The sequence below is a fragment of the Ictalurus punctatus genome, chromosome 1 (genome assembly GCF_001660625.3).
Source record: "Ictalurus punctatus breed USDA103 chromosome 1, Coco_2.0, whole genome shotgun sequence".
Classification (NCBI taxonomy): Eukaryota; Metazoa; Chordata; class Actinopteri; order Siluriformes; family Ictaluridae; genus Ictalurus; species Ictalurus punctatus.
In genome coordinates, this window is record NC_030416.2 from 9,140,718 (window position 1) to 9,159,050 (window position 18,333).

Here is an 18,333-nt window from a genome sequence, read left to right on the forward strand (position 1 = left end):
ATTTGCATGAGGATTTGTCTGTTTCTGTGATCTATTCTTTAACCCTTTAAGACCTAAACCTAAGCTTGGAAATATGCGTGTTTGTTTAAATAAGTTTAGTAAAAATTTTAATTTTTACATTTAACTGCAAAATTAGCAAAAATCTACAGAATATAATACACTGAGTAAAGTTACAATAGAACATTTAAACAATAAAACACATTATAAACTATTAAATGAAGTAAAACTTTACAGTACTGTTCAACTACTCATAGATAAATATCCAGGAACTAAGCGGGAACAAATGGGTAGTTCTTTGTTAACAACTATCTTATTCTTATAAAACACTAAGAATTACTAGTTAATTACTCAGTAAATAATTTAGTAGGAGGTCACTATTAACTATGCAGTAATTAATTGAGTGTAATTAGCAAGTTTTAAATTTCTCCTGCAGTCATTTTAAACCAGAAGTGGTGACTGTTCTAGTTTTGTGCTGATGCAGTGCCACTTGCTGGTACCAAAACATACTTACATGTGATGCCGTGACATCACGTGAATATAATACCATTTATATTTACATTCATTCATTTAGCAGATGCTTTTATCCAAAGCGACTTACAAATGAGGACCACCTTGAAGTTTAATATCTTCCAAGAACAGCATGCCCTGAATAGTTTTATATCTCTTGTCCCAAATTTGTCAATGTTAAAAAATTTATAATATTTAAGAAGTACATGTCATGCTTTTTAATTGATTTATAGTTATGATCAATATATGTGGCCTTTTATTTACACTTTAGCATCTGATAGCAAGACAATCCAAACTGTCTGATGGCAAGACTGCAGTGAGGAGATGGTATATGAAATGGCAAAAATGTCACGTTTCTCCACAAAACAAGTACTTTTTTTACAGCACAGTTGAATACTCATGGACTTGTTTAGCAGACACAATACAATAAAAAAACGTAATAAACAGATTTAAAACAGAAACAAAGAAAACCATTGGTGCTTAAAAATTAATTTGAACATTATATATACAATCAAGAATTGTGTGTTATTTCTCTGGATAATGTATTTTGTATATTTTAAAACCACTTTTCTGTTGAATTTAAAATGTAACTTTTCCCTTCATTCTTATTCTTATTATTCTAATGGAAACTGTAGAAATGTTGTATGTATGTATGATGATGATGATGATTCTGTGCTGGAAATACATCTTCTTTTCTCTCTCTCTTCATTTTATAGTTTATAACTATAATATAACACTGGGATTAATATGAAGATTACACAACATCAGCCTGTATGAATTTCAGGATTACTGTTTTAGCCTTCTCATTCATCCTAAATTCTAAATCTTTCTTCAAGCATGGACTTACAGGCTCACCATGCACTGACATTTTCAGCTGGCACCACTCTTCACAGACAGTGTGATTCCACAAATCTTGTTCTCTTTTCACATGCACCAAATCTTCACATTTATTTAAGAAATAGAATTTGTTTGGCAAATGACAGAATTTTACCAATGTGAGCTAGAACAACATCAAATATGCTTATGCAGCACAAGCTTATGACACCAGTAAATGTCCAAAATTGGAAATATTTGTACAATATGTACAAAATGTATTCTGGTCTTTACTCCAGGTATATTTCAGCATTTTAGCCTAATTAATGTCCACTGCTTTATAAGCACAGAATCAAAAACTGCTTGCTGGTGCCAGCTGAACATTTCCATCTGCTATTAGTGCAGGTTTGCTGTGTGTAAGGCTGGTGCCAAGATATCTGAACCTGGAGAGAACTGCTCTCTGAGGAAAAAGGACTACAGGAATTAACACTTGAACTCTTGCCCTCAGAATTAGCAGCTTCACCTGAGATAACACATCACACTGAGTGGAGACGAGAAGATCGCACATCACTACATTGCTTCCTTATTCCTCTCTTTCCACACCTTTCTCTCTCTCTGTATTGAGATCATCTTAAACTCACACAAGGTCTGTATGCATTACATAATATGTTTAATGTTGTCATGTAATTAACTATGCATGTTTAGCATCATTCAAAAGGTCTCAGTGCATCTGGAAAATATGGTCTCATTCAGCAGTTTAAATCACTACATAAGATCTAGAGAAAAATATTGCATGACATTAAAGGCATACCTTCCCCAGGTCCTTCACATAAATTACCTCCTGTATATAAATAAGATACATCCTTCCACAGATTGGCCCAAATTCCAATTCTAACCACAAACAACACCATTTGGTGGACCTACAGAGTATCTGGGTATTTAGGGGAGAGCTGGCCAAAGATTTGGGGAATCTGTAGACAGATCTCCCACACAGTTGCTGTGTGTAGTTTTTCTCTATCAGGTATGCAAGTTTGATTTTCTTATGTGTATTATTATGTTTGAATTTGATTGGTAATGTTGAGTAATGATGACTGTCATTCTTTCTTCTTATTATTGTTAGTATTATTAGATTTGGATATGTTCCTACCTTCACAAAAAAATTATCAGACTTGATTATATTCTGACTTATTCTGAAATTATTGTCTCTAGTAGATTACTTTAAGATTATGTGTGGGGTGCTTCAGTACTAGGGATCTTTTCCAGTTCACTATGAGATTGAGCACCATGTGTGTGACCTACAATCTCCAGAAGACGTGTGATGCTAGAGTGAGGACAAAGGGTAGGATATGGAATACCTGTCTCTGAAATGCATACCTCCAAAAGCATATGCAGAGGAACGGGGACATGAAAATATGCATCGTACAGATGTGCCCTAGTCTTGTGGCTACACGACATAAATAATATCTGATACAATTACCATACATAAAGCCTCTCTTCTAAACTTGAAAGTATGTGGAGCTATAGAACATACCCTTTGTTCTGAGATTAGGGTCTACTTTTTTGATTGTGACTCTCCCCAAGAGAGAAGTAACTTATTGGAGCAGAGTGGCAAATTGATTGGACTGGAAATTTGCCAAACACTCAGCCTTGAAGGCTGGAGCCAACAGTTTACACTCCCACAAACAAGAGGACCCACTGGTCTGAAGTAATAATTGCCCAATTATCCAATGAGTGAAGTGTCCTGCCAGAAGCCCCTGTCTTTCATTGATGGGCTCCACGGTGCTCTTTCATGTTATGGGGGTATCTTTTGGAGGTCATCCCACAAAGTAGTGGGTTGACCTAGGAAATGGGAATTAGTGCTTTATACAGTGAAATCACCAGTGCTGTGACTCAAGTGTCAACAGTAGGCAAGCAGTCAGCCAGACCTGTTCACAGTCCATTAGGTTAGCTAAGGTGCACACCACAGAGTTCAAGCATGTTGCAGTAAAGGTTGTATAAACCTCCTTAAATGTTCTCAATATCATATTTACACTGTGGCACACTGAAATTCCCTGTGGCCAGGGCTGATTACAACAGTTCATTTGGTTTCTGGTTTTATCCTAATTTTAGCCTACCCTAGTAGTCAGATGGCAGGTGATGTGAAAGCTAACCCCTTTCTGTTTTAGTGATAGCTTAATAGAATGTGAATACTTAAATAATTACCTGTCTCTTGCTCAGCAAAAAGAATGGGGGAGTAGTGGAGAAAACTTGGCTCAACTCCAGACTGTTGTTAATAATTAATCTTCAAGCAGCAACACGCTTAGACACAAGGCGTCTACTCAAAGCTTTGTAATAACAGCCGTGGTGTCAGAGGAGGTCCCAATAACACAGATACACAGACGTTGAATGAAACGCAACTCCAGCTCTGTATGAATGTTCAGTTCAGCTAATTTTGCAAACTCAGCCATCTACAGAGCACAGTATTGGCCAATATAGGGGCATTATAAATTCAGCAATTTACTGAGAGGTTAGTGCCAGATTGAGCAACAGATCAGGCGTGGACAGTGTGGGAGTTAATATGTCTAGAAAGCTAGTGATGGAACCGAGATAATTGGGTTCCATAGGAATTCCATAGGAGATAAAGAAATGATAGAAGATGAGGAGATTATAGATATCTATCGGCAGTTTTAGAACACAGGATCCCTGTAGTTCCAATAGTAGTCACAAAAAGGCCAATCAGTTCTTTTAATGTTAATTTTTAAGTGTCACGGTAAAGTAAAAACTCTCAGTGTTATTTCAAAGTGTGAATTTCACTGAGAAACGTGTGATGCTCAACAGAAGACACTATTACAATGGAATGGCAAATTAGACAGTGTTCTTACTTTCAAGTGACCTTCAAAATAAGAAATGAATGAACAGTTTAAAAAAGAAGAAACTGACATTACTGCTTATCACTATGTAAACTTGCTTGCACAGATGTTATGCGGAATTGTGTAATCGAGCCATAGTTTGGAAGTAATCCTTAAAAATGAGAACAAATTTGGGATTTTGAGCCCTTCCCTGAACCGACCCAAAACTGGTTCTAGGTGCAGACTCAAGTATTCTGCCCAAGTGTGAACACGCCCTTAGTGTATAGTAGAATGTGTAATATCATGGTATTGACATCTCTCTTTACTATGAGCCTTACCTTAAAAAAAATAGACAGGCAACTTGGGAGCCAAATTTGGACCAAAGAATGCAGAAACACCAGTGTTTCCTTTTGTATCTGGTTGACCACTTGATCTTCGTTCAGGTTGGGCAACTGTTAAATAAAAATATTAATTGTAAGTAAGTGATTAATGTATGTAAGTAAGTAATGACCCCACTGATATTTATATTAAACACATTCAAATAGTAGCTCTACTACAAGAAACCAAAAACTGTTAATTTAATAATAATTTAATAATCTAATAATAATGCTATCTCTCTCTCTCTCTCTCTCTCTCTCTCTCTCTCTCTCTCTCTCTATATATATATATATATATATATATATATATATATATATATATATATATATATATATATATATATATATATACACACACATATATATATCTTTATATATATATATATATATATATATATATATATATATATATATATATATATATATATATATATATATATATATATATATATATATATATATATATATATATATATATATATATATATATATATATATAAAGAGAGAGAGAATGTATAGGTTCCTCTATTTCTACTTCAGTAAATGTTATTACATAGTTTCCCTTGTATGGACTTGTATGGACCTTGTGCACTCAGATGATGGCAGAACAAAAAAATCAAATGAGCCATACTATTTATAGGAAATGTAAAAGCACGTCACTGCTGTAACTGCTGCTTAAGTATCTGTTACATAAGACACACCTACATAAAGGTGGCGATATTTATTATACAAAGTTATAATTATTTAGTGCCAACTTAACAAATGTAAATGAAACAAGCAGATTGCTTTAATTTCATCAATTTAACACAAATGTTTGCATTATAAATTATATCTTCAGCAACAGCTTGAGTGAAAAAGGAATTTTATATATATTTATAAATATTTATAAACTTATAAATATTTACAAGAGTTTTAGAGTATCTTAGTACTTGGTATGTCCCCTTTTTGCATTAATGGCAGTGTGCACTCGAGCTGAAACAGACTCCACAAGTTTGTGTAAAACCTGATGATCCATGTTAGATCAGATCTATCAGAGTGTCATCTGAACACATGCTTCAGTGGAAAGGATGAGTCATGAAAAAAATCTGGAGTTAACGTGGTCAAGATCACAAATACTTTTAAAATTTAAATAGTGAGCTAGAATTTGTGCAACATCTTGAATACTGAAGTCAAGATGTTGCACATTTTCTTTTTTGTTTTAGAATTTTCAACATTTCAATTTCTGTTTATTCCCAGATTAATTTTTTTTAAATGTCATCCATATAATTCAGTAACATGTAGAATTATATTTAGTAACAATTGATTTAGCAACAAGTAAAGGTTTTCTGTAGGAGTTTATCAGTCTCTCACATCATTGTTGAAGAAATTTTGACCCACTCTTCCTTACAACATTGCTACAGTTTATTGATGTGTCATTGATTTAGGCACAGCTCTCTTAAGATCCCACCACAGCATCTCAGTGCAGTTGAGGTCTAGACTTGGCCATTCCAACATCTTGCTCTTTTTTGTTCTTCTTTGGCCATTCAGATATCAACTTGCTGGTGTGTTTTGGATCATTGTCCTGTTGCATGACCCAATTTCAGTCAGATGGCCTCACATTTGTCTCAAGAATATTCATCTATGATATGAAGTTCATTGTTGTCTCAATGACTGCAAGTTTCCCAGGTCCTGTGGCTGGAAAACAAGTCCAAAACATCACCATCATGCTTGACAGTTGGTATGAGATGTTTATGGTGATATGCTGTGATTGATTGTCACCCAACATGGTGCTGTGAATGATGACCACATATTTACACCTTGGTCTCATCAGTCCAAAGGATATTGTTCCAGAAATTTTGTGGTTTGTTCAGATACATTTATGAGCAGTTAACATGCTTCTAAAACAGAAAATAAATTACAGTTAGATGACGTGCAAGTATATGTGTGTTTTCATATGTGTGTGTGTGTGTGTGTGTGTGTGTGTGTGTGTGTGTGTGTGTGTGTGTGTGTGTGTGTGTGTGTGGAGAAAAATGTGTAGCTCAACAGAATAAAAAGTTATAGTGGTATGGAAAAAAATTACGGTATTATGATCCCCACCCTGAAATAACCCAGAACTGGTCCTAGGTACAGACTCAAGTAGTCTTCTGCCCAAATGTGAACACGCCCTTATTGTACAGTGGAATGTGTAATGTATTGACATATCTCTTTACTATGAGCCTTACCTTAAAAAATAGACAGGCAATTTAGGAGCAAAGCAAAGAATGCTGCAACACCAGTGTTTGTTTTTGTTGCTGGTTGATCACTTAATCTTAGTTTAGGTTGGGCCACTGTTAAATGGAAATGTTCATTGTAAGTAAGTCATTTTGCTTACTGGAACTTTCCCCTAACTGCTATAGGCTAATGACCGCATTGATATTATATATATTTAGCACATAAAAATACTAAATGTACTACAAGCTAATAATGTTATCTTGATTGTTGTTCAGAATGAACAGACTATGATTTAAGGAAAAATACATTTTAATGTATTTTAAATTAAAATTTCAAACTAAAACAAACATTGATATTTGTGAAGTACTTGTGTAAAACTCAAATACATATGAACATCCAGTTCACATAGAATTTGCTTTAAAAAATGTAATGCCATGTATTTCATTTAGTGCTAACACACGGTTGATTATTACCAGTTAAGAACTATATACATGTAGTTTTATTTATAATTAAACATTCGTCCATTTCAGTAAATATGATCAATGTTATTATATAATTTCCCTTGTTTGGAACTTGTGCACTCAGCTGACGGCAGAACAGAAAATCAATGAGTCATACTATTTATAGGAAATGTAAACTAAAAGCACATCACTTTTGTAACTATTGTGTAAGTATCTGTTACATAAGATACAGCTAAATAAAGGTGGTCATATTTGTTATACAAAGTTATCATTATTTACTACCAACTTAACAAATGAAAGAACAAAAAGCAGCTTGATGTAATTTCATCAGTTTAACACAAATGTTTGCATTACATATGATCTCATCCTTAACAACCTCAGTGAAAAGTAGAATCTTCTAAATATTTACATGAAGTTTAGAGTTTCTTAATATTTTTAATAATTCTTAATAATTAGGACTAACAGATTTAAGAATAGTTTTTTTTTCCAAAAGCTATTACCATTCTAAACACATACATGTACTGAGTTCACAGCATATGTATATAGTGTCTCAAAACTGTGCATTTCATAGTACTTCCCCCATCCGCCCCAATGTCTTGTTTATTTATCTTGTTTATTTATCTTGTTTATTTACCTGTTTATTTATTTTATTTATCTTGTTTATTCTTCTTGTTTATTTTATGTACATGTTGGCACGGAACAAAAAAAAGGAGTGGCTCTAAATTTCATTGTACATGTGTATTGTGACAATAAAAGGCATTCATTCATTCATATTTGGTATGTCCCCTTTTTGCATTAATAACAGTGTGCACTCGAGCTGAAACAGACTCCACAAGTTTGTGTAAACTTGTTAGATCAGATCTATAGGTGTGTTGTCTGAACACACACGTCAATGGAAAGGATGAGTCATAAATAAATCTATAGATAATTAACAGATAATTAAACGAATTGAACAATGCATTTGAATAATACAATTTCGTTAGTTCGCTACATGATGAGGTCACTCTCTCTAGCTCACTCTGTCAAATTCATATTCAAATGTTGCTTTATTGGCCTGCCACATATTAACATTTGCATTGCCAAATCTTCTATACAGACATTAAGAACACAGCAAAAAAAATAGTGTGTGTTTGTGTGTTTGTGTGTGTGTGTGTGTGTCACCTGTCGGTGGTTTTATTGTTTATATATATATATATATATATATATATATATATATATATATATATATATATATATATATATATATATATATATATATATATATATATATATATATAATGTTTGTTCTTTTTTATGTTTTAAAATGTGCTTCATATGTGATTCTGTTTACTAAAAAGCATTCAGTGTCCACATGCTCTCTTTTGTACATTTTTTTTTGTTTTCTTCCTTTTTTCTTTAAACATAGTTTTAGTTAGTCTACAAGTGCAATTTTTCTGCATATGCATTAATAGTAATGTTGTGGTATACTGCAGGTGCAAAGTAGGACCAAACTAATTTTGTTATTTATTAAGGACCCACAGAATATGCCCACAGGGTAAACTACAGTATGGCCATAGTATGCCCAGTGCTCCCACGGTGTGCCTACAGTATGCCTAAAGTGTGCAGGTATATAGAATGCCCGCAATGGCCCCACACAGGCTATGGGGCCATGTGGGGCATGTGTGGGCCACACCCTATGAGGCCCAGGTGGGGCTGCAGTGGGGCATCCCACAACCAGCCCAAAGTGTGGGCATATGGTGGGCCCCACTGGTGCCTATTATGGGCCCACAATATGCCCACTGTATGGAGCCACTACAGGCAGCCCACTGGTCCAGCAAACATTTCAGTTTTTCACCTCCGTAATGTGTGGCACTGGTGGGTTTACAGAAAAAGTTGTAGAAAGCGTTGCATGTCTGCGATGGCCATCACAAGCAGACATTCTGTTACTTCCATTGCTTCTTTGTTGAAAAAAAGAATAACTATGGAGACATTTTTTTCCAGGAGGATACCTTGTTACATCTTTTTTTTTTATTGTGAACCAAGAGTCTCCAATTTCTTTCACAATTGTTTCAGTCACAAAATTGTTCATTATGCAAATAAGATCTATTTTGCATCCCACGACTTGTGTAAGTAGCGTGTTGGGGATTCGACTTCATAATTTGGGCCAACTGGGGGTCTCTCATGCTTTTTTCTATCCTTAAGTAAAATAAAGATAGAAAAAGCCCACTTCCTCCTTCTGAGATATCACCAAATGTATCTAATTTACCCCATGAAGGCAACAGGTTAGAAATTACAAACTCAATGGCATCAATAATACTATAAAGGTAGTACTGTTTATTTTCTGGAGCTGATCTGCACTAACTAGCATTGGGAAAATTTTTCCATTTCTCTATATGCTGCTCTCTTTCTTTCCACTCACTGAAACAGACCAAATGTTCCTTGGAAGTCCCATGTCTGTTAAGTCCCTTATTAGACTTCACTGCTGTGTTTCCAGTCAGTGAAGTCTTTGCTAGTGAAAGCTGGATCACATTTGGACCAGTGATGGCTGGTGCTAAAAATTTTGGGGAGGATATAAACAAACTGAAAATCACACCTTTAGTAATGCAGGACTGAATGTAATTGTTAAATAACAGGTGATATAACAATGTATCACCGCTGCTTAGCTAAAAATGGAAAATTTAACTGTTAAACTATGCAATAAGGTACCACAAATCAGTGACTTTGAGTTTAATGTAGGTTTATTATCAGTAATAAAGTAATCAGGATAATCACTCAAAAAAACTGTAATCAATCAAAAAAAAAAATACACTGTAATGTTGCCTAAACAATGGCCAGTAGCAACTCTGTTTGCCATAACAAGTGCTGGAGAAACATTGGTTTAAGCTCGTCCACGATCACTTGACTGCTGCTGAATTTGTAAGTTGGGTCGATCTGGTCTCAGCTCCTTTATAATTTTTTTTTTTCATCTGAAAGCCTTGTGAAAGGGTTTTTTGTAATATAAAACTGAATTTTCTTTCATCTGCAAGAAATGTTGTGCCTACTTCTACTTTGTTAACAATCCCTTGCATTAACGGTCAGCTGACAAGCTGCTGAGTGGGAGAGAGAGTCGTTGAGAACGGTCCAATCACATGAGGTGAAAAAATATTTTTTGAAAAAAACACTGATTCGCTAACAGCAAAAGTGTGAGTGTCTGGGGCGCAAGGAGCTGTTCCCCGAGGACAATATGGACCAAGTCAATTACAGAACAGGCTCAGGTCACCTGCTCTTCAAAAGTTTAATGACCTACATAAGCATTCTGCAGCGTATACATTACAGTTTATGGTGGCCCGTGTGTGGGAGGGGGAGGGGCATCATTAACCCTCCTTTTATGTTGGAAAAACAAAGTTACATCCATTATGTTATCAGTCAAATTGACTTCCAGAGTTTAACTACACAAAAAAAAAACAGCAAAGAACGATGTAAAACAGTAAACCTTTATTAAGATGAAATATTTGCATATAAGTTCATGACCCTAAATGAGGACAGTCAAAAAATTTCAAACAAAAAAAAAGAGAGATTAACCAGTATTTCAGACATCTCAAATGTGGAAATAACATAATAACATGATAGGTGGGTTAAACCCATCGTACCGGGAGAAATCTGTTTATCTATAAGAAAGTATTAACAGATGTGATTTTTCCCTCAGTGCACAGGAAGCTTTAATAATGAAAATGTGCAGAGGTTAATTAAAAGTAATAACGGCCTCAGAATCTGTGAGGAATTTGCCTGTCCACACAGCCAAGCAGTGCTGGTGCTACACTGGTGCAAAGTCACATTCTGACTCTGTCAGTCTGTCAGTGTCGACCCAAAGTCAGAAAACAGACTTGGCCCAATGTTGGCCAGACACCCCAAGGGAAAAAAGACATTTTTGATTTAATTTAATTAAAAGACAATTTTCCCATAAACATAGTAAACATGACTGCACTGGAATGTATCATTAGGCTAGAAAAAGTCTAAAAACTGCTGGTTATGTTTATATAATAGGGATGCACCAAATGTTCAGCAACCGAAATTATTCGGCCGAAAATAGCAACAACAACAACAACAAAAAAAGCACTTTCGGTGTTCGGCCGAATAAGTGAAAAGGCCGAATAAATTTGACCGAACAACGACGTGTTTGATGACGCGCCAAATAGCCTAGCAACCAGAGTGAGATGCGCGAATTTCATGACTTCCACTTCCGGCAGCGCACTTGGAGCGATGAGGGGGCGCGTGCATGCACGTGCTACGGGCACGAGCGCATGCTCTTCAGATGTTGACAACCATTACATTGTTTACTGTGGAGACGTGTGTTTGATTTGTTTCTGTTCCGGAGTATTCTGTCACGTCGCGAGATGTAAGGGAGTAGAGTACGGAAGCAGGTAAAGACATATTTATTTAAAGGAACATAACATTAACAACGTATCTACCTCTACTATATCTACTATAATACTCCGCGAGGTGTACAGGGACGCGAGCGGTATATATCCCCAATATAATCAGCCGTATAGAACCCAATAGAACCATTTTTTGCACTCGTCAATGCACTTTTTAGTTGTAGGCTACAGAGTGTTACGTTCTTTCGGCAGTCAGTTATAGGCCTCACATAGACTATTCAAGGGGGGCTCAAAGATGACCACATCAAAATATTTTTTACTCATTTATTTATTTAAAGTTATATTGTGCCTTATTGGTAGCCTGTGCCTGCTGGAATGAAAAAAAATGTTCAGTGTTAAATAAATATTTTGAAATTGTAGTTTTTGTAATAATTTTTTTTTTCTTTGAAAAGCAAGACAAAATAGTAAAAAGCACATTTTGACTATTTAATTTATGCAATGGTGAAAAATATGGCAAAACAAATGGAAAAAACGCGAAAAAAAAAAAACATGTTTCGGCTTTCAGCTTTCGGCCAAGCTTTTCATTATATTCGGTTTTGGCTTCGGCCAAGAATTTTCATTTCAGTGCATCCCTAATATATAATGATTACACAAAGCATTGAATCATTGCTGTAATAATTTACATATATTATATATATATTATACAAATATAAAAGAACATTTTATGCATACAAATACAACCTATCATCTTACAGATTGATCCAAAAATCCTAGCTCTTGAAAGAAAATCTAAACAAGTCTAAGAAAATCAAAACAGTAACTGTAGATATCTAGAGAACTGTAGAGTCTGAAATTCCTTTATTATTTTCTGATTTTCTTTCTGTCTTAAATCTGACTAGTGATGGACAGTGATCACCCTTGCTGCTAATGAAACATTATATACTGTATGGTTATTCTTGAAATGTCCCCCTGATGGACAATTTTCTTCTAGGGTTTTTTAAAATAAAGTCATAGGTGCCATCTATGACGAGGAAGTACTGCCAAAAACATATAAATTTAAATTACATTCCTGAAATAAATTCAATATCATCACAAAAATATATGGCAAAACATGTTCCAATGATCTCATTCAGTGTAAAATTCCCTTTAGGCATGTTGCTCATTTACTATCATTTAAGAGCTATTCTGCTCCATTTATATGGTTTGTTATTAGCATTCATAAATTCATACATTCATTGCTGGTATTTAACTGAATTTTTTTTAATGGCTTGCTTTATAGTGATCGTTTGTTCTAATATACTATTGCATCTCACTTTGATAGCAACATGTGATCTCTGAACACAATATATTGTTAGTGGTAGGCAGTTCAATAAGGTCAGATTGGACAAAAAAAATGTAAGTACAGAATAATTATTTTCCTCCATGTTTAACCCAACTTAGCACACATGAATTAAATGCATTCCAAATGTCTTTCTTTCAATCCAAGCATAAAGGAACACCAGGATGTACAATATCATTATTTCAGAATGGACCTCACTTCAGAAAATACAGTAAATTGCTTAAAACATGTTTTCAATAAGCAAAGGATAAGCAAAATAAATAAATAAATACATAAAATAATAATAATAATAATAAGCAAAGAAGGACAATGAACAAATTTATAATAGCATTAATAATTAAACATAATAATGAAATACATAAAAGAGATAAAAGCCAGCATAATTATATTAATTTTTACTCTGGACCTAAAAATAGAAATGTACCTCTGACATTTCTGTACAGAAAAAAAAAGGCTTTGCAAATTGTTCTATGTTTTATATTCTATTTTTGTTATAACACAATTATTTAGTATCAAGGTACAGTACCTTATTAGGTTGTACATAAAGTATTTATAGTTGTTATGATATTTAAATCTAATGTAAAATGAACCAGTTTGTTGTACCATTATTATGTGAATTTCAGTCTAATTCCTGAATCATCCCGGAATTTTTCTACTAGCTTAATAACTTCCTCCCGTGAGTCCTGTTGTACATCTATGTGCAGAGTTTGACTGAGATAACAAACTCTGGATCTGTAGCATTTCTTAGTACAGAGATTTTGTAGCTGGTGCAGAGCCAGATTGAGGATAGCACTGGTTAGTGGACAGTCAGGCTGCAAACTTCTGAGATTCCAAGAAGAGTTTTGGACTTGAGGAAGAAGGTGATCTAGAATGCTGAACTCTGGTGGTGGGGCCGAGTGGGTCTGTTTTAGCTTACTGCCTGCATATTCAATATTTAACTTCTCAAATATTGTCTCCAGGAAAGACCACCTGATCTCCTGTGGACTTCTCTCAAAGGTCACAATGACACCAATATCACAGTTTGTTTCCCATGAAATGAATGCAGTGAGGCGCTTGGCCAAAATTTCTGAAAATATTACATTTTCCACTTTATTAAGTCTGTCCTCTGAATGTTTAAAATTTCCAGGTCCCGGCTGATTAGTCAATATTTTATTGTACGTTATCTTTAAGGTCTCAGTCAGTGGACAGCAATTTGTTTTGTAGTCCCTCACAGGATCTGTATCAGGTAAAGACTTAATGGCACTCAATATTTCTGCCCCACTAATTTTCCCTGGTCTTATGTCAGGTGTGTATTTCAATTCCTTCAACCATGTGGCAACATGTGGTTTCTGTCGTTCAGTTTGCATCTGAACTGTGAATTTTAGGAGGAGTGGGTAATGATCAGAAATACACTGTACTTCAGGTATCTCGCTCTCTATTTTAATATTTCTCACCCGTCCCATTCTGTCCTTTGACAGGAAAAACATGTCTATACTGGAGAAACTCTCGTTCTGACATCGTGTAAATCTTTCATTAGTAGGGCATACATCTTTGAGATTTAGAAAAGCTGTAAAGCCTTCTAAAATATCTCTTAGTTGAGACTGTTGTTTGTTAACAGCTGAAGAGGTACAATCTGTGCTGGGATTCAAAACAGTGTTGAAATCACCTCCAACCACCAGCACACCCTCAGCTGTTTCTTTTAAATAGTCTTTTAACCTACCCAAGACAATTCTGTCTGACATATGATTGTACACGTTAACAAGTGTGTACAGTTCACCATACAGATGACAGAAGAGCACAATGTAACCTCCACTGCAATCCTCATCATGGCATATGTACTCAAATTGTATGTTGTCTTTTATGAGTATTGCAACTCCTTTGCTTTGTGGGCTGTGTACAGTGAAGTAGACTTTCCATTTTAATCCAGTCTTGTCTTTTTCTATGTTTTTAAAGAAGCAATTTGGCCCAACATGTGTCTCTTGTATAAAGCCGATATCAGCCCGAAGAATTCTGAGGATGTTCAACACATCTGAAAACTTTTGGCGTGAGTTCTTTATACCACGTGTGTTCCAAGAGACAAAACGGAGGCTTGTTTTTTCTTGTGACATCATTATTTATTATTGAAATTCTGTAAATAATATACAATAAAAAAATTAATAATTTTGTAATATTTCTGTTAATTGAGTGTTATGTATTGTATGTCTAAAAGCAAGGATGAAATGGCACATATTTTAATTCCTTCAGGCCATTTTTTCATGTTTTGAGAGGAGGTCATTTTATTAACAGTCTTCGATTCATTGTGTTCTCGATACAGTTTTCAGTAAATACACACTAACCATTTTTTTCACTTACATTATGTAAGTGAAGAATTATGTAATCCTGACTGAAATATATAATTTGGTTTAATAAATATCAGTTTCAAAATAAATACTACATTATACAGTTTCTCTTGTTTGAAACTTACCTTGTACTTAGCAATCAGCTGGTGATACATGTAAAAGAAATGAAAAACATATATGTAAGAAATTATGAAATAAGGCATTTGTTATATCTAAAGGAATTATAGTACGTAGTGGAAAGATTGTATACAAGTACATTACAGAACATGTGTTGGGCAACAGTTGGGTAAATTATATCAAACTTACATAAAGTTTTCACTTCATAAAATTCTACCAAGGAAAAATAGATTGCAACTGTTTTCTGCTTTATTTCTTATGCATTAGCTTAAAACAGGTTCATGACTTTCAATTTCCAAAGAAAGAAAGGAGAACCTCCTAAAACTGTTTATAATGTTAGTGTACAGTACAATATGTAATGGCATAGCAATCTTATTTTAAAGAACAGACAGGCAGCTTGAGAGCCCACCCTGGATCACAGAATTCAGAGAGACATAGTTTTTGTTTTTGATGATCTTGAATCGTTTGATCTCAGGTATCAGGTCAGACAACTGTTTATTGAAATTTTCTGAAATATTTTCCCCTGGCTCTCTTTACCTCTATGCTTCTATGTTAAGCTAATAATATATACCGTTCCCTCCACTAATATTGGCACCCTTGGTAAATATGAGCAAAGAAAACTGTGAAAAAAATTATTTATTGTTTAACTTTTTGATCTTTTGTTTAAAAAAAGTACCGTCAAATCTTGGGTGAAAACCTCCTTCCCTCAGACAGGGCATTGAAAATGAGTCGTGGATGGGTATTCCAGCATGACAATGACCCAAAACACACGGCCAAGGCAACAAAGGAGTGGCTCAAGAAGAAGCACATTAAGGTCCTGGAGTGACCTAGGCAGTCTCCAGGCCTTAATCCCATAGAAAATCTGTGGAGAGAGCTGAAGGTTCGAGTTGCCAAACATCAGCCTCGAAACCTTAATGATTTGGAGAAGATCTGCAAAGAGGAGTGGGACAAAATCCCTCCTGAGATGTGTGCAAACCTGGTGGCCAACTACAAGAAACGTCTGACCTCTGTGATTGCCAACAAGGGTTTTGCTACCAAGTACTAAGTCATGTTTTCCAGAGGGGTCAAATACTTATTTCCCTCATTAAAATGCAAATCAATTTATAACATTTTTGACATGCGTTTTTCTTAATTTTTTTGTTGTTATTCTGTCTCTCACTGTTCAAATACAACTACCATTAAAATTATAGACTGATCATTTCTTTGTCAGTGGGCAAACGTACAAAATCAGCAGGGGATCAAATACTTTTTTCCCTCACTGTATATTCCTTGGTCTTACCCATTGTTATTATTGACTAAGGGAACTTGGCCTGTATCTTACCTCATATTTATACCCCTGTGAAACAGGAAGTCATGGTGGAACAATTTCCTGTTCCTAGTCACCCAGATGTACTAAAAAATGTACTAAAAACTAACATTTTATGTTTACATTCATATAATTTTTGTGCTACTGTTTTTAGAAAAACACTCAATTCTATTGAGGAACAATAATTTAATAGCTTTCTGGAACTATTGTAAGGTATGTATTTGTAATGTTGTAATTCGCATCTATTTCAGTAAATATTTTAAATGTTATTATATAGATTTCCTCTTTGGAAAGCTACCTTGTGCACCCACCTAGTAGCAGAACAAACAGTCATACAATTCAGAGGAGCTTTGAAAACATAAGAGCATGTCACAGGTGATAATTATGTTAGTGTTATGTTATGTTAATAATGTTATGTTAACATGATAATGTTAGTTAGTTATTGGTCCATACAGCAGAAGAAAGGAAATGATTACTCTATGTAATATATGGCAGGAAAAGCAACTTTAAAACATTAATGATCACTGTTAGAGTGTTTGGTAACACTTTCTATGAAGCCAGTGCTTATAATGAATTACACAGAGGGGGAAATAAGTATAGGATGTGTCAAAAAAAGTTAAGTAAATATATTTCCAATGAGGCTTTTCACATGAAATTTTCACCAGTCATCAGTATTACCTCAAGAAATCCAGAAATATAAAGAATTCATTCATTAAAGTCTATAAATAAAGTGATGTGTAATAAAGTGGAATGGCACACAAAAAAAGTATTAACCACGGTAACTGAAATTTATTTAATACTTAGCAGAGAAGCCTTTGTTTGTAATGACAGCTTCAAGATGCTTCCTGTATGTGATTTTGGCCCATTCTTCTAAGCATATTGTCTTTAAATCTTGTTCAGTTGGATTCAAGTCAGGTGATTGACTGCGCCATTCTAACACCTTGATTTTTTTCACCAAGGGTGCCAGTATTAGTGGAGGGCACGGTAGGTTCATGGATTTCATTTAAAAAGGAAGAAAGTTTGTCATGTCAGTGTGCAGTACATCTTACATACCTTAAACACCAGACAAGTAACTTGTTTTTGATGCTCCTTGATCCCTTGATCTCAGTTCTCAAGTCAGACAACTGTAAAGTAAAAGTTTGCATTGTAAGTTAGTGTCTTTGTTTACCGTTGGTGTTTTTGTTTATTTAATAATCAAATACCAAAAATTGCATAAATGTGTAATAGTACATAAATTCGTTCACATACTATTTCCTTAAAAAAAAATGGTCTCTACGTATTGTGTATTATTAACCTATTTTTCAAAAAATATTATAAATGTTATTATATAGAGTCCCTTGTTGGGAACTTACCTTGCCGCAAAATGTGGTGATTATGGCAAGAAAAAGAAAAGGAGACTTTTAGCTTCTACATACAAAGCAAGAGAAACAAAACGAATAACAAAAAGCAGGAAATGCGCGCGCACACACACACAAACATTCATGCGATGTTTGCATGAGCACATCCCTCTTTCCATGATGTACTGTCTAAACCATAAAGAACTAAACCTAAACTAAACTAAACTAAACAGAACAGCTGCTGCTCACATCATGTGATCCATGGTCGTGTTCCATGAACACAAACTGATGCAAATGTCCACATCCAGTTATAGTCAAATATAACCTCCATGCAACTCAAATTCTGGATTCAATGTGAAACTAAGGTACAAAATGAAAGTAAATTTCTCTTTTAAAATAATATTCT

General features: G+C 34.6%; 1 protein-coding gene across 3 annotated transcripts in view; it reads right to left on the reverse strand.

Moving 5' to 3' along the window:
* LOC124627508 (uncharacterized) overlaps window positions 1-18,076 on the reverse strand; it is a 62,154-nt gene extending 44,078 nt beyond the window's left edge. Inside the window, exons 1-2 of one of the 3 annotated variants that reach the window (XM_053680236.1) lie at window positions 17,943-18,064; window positions 17,644-17,714 (exon numbers count right to left, since the gene is read on the reverse strand). The gene's annotated coding sequence lies outside the window, so the exon portion shown is untranslated. Of the gene's footprint in view, window positions 1-4,486; window positions 4,601-5,108; window positions 5,234-17,643; window positions 17,715-17,942 lie in introns of those variants that run through there. The other 2 variants (XM_053680222.1, XM_053680220.1) reach the window with 2 other exon arrangements.
* Window positions 18,077-18,333: the final 257 nt, after the last annotated feature.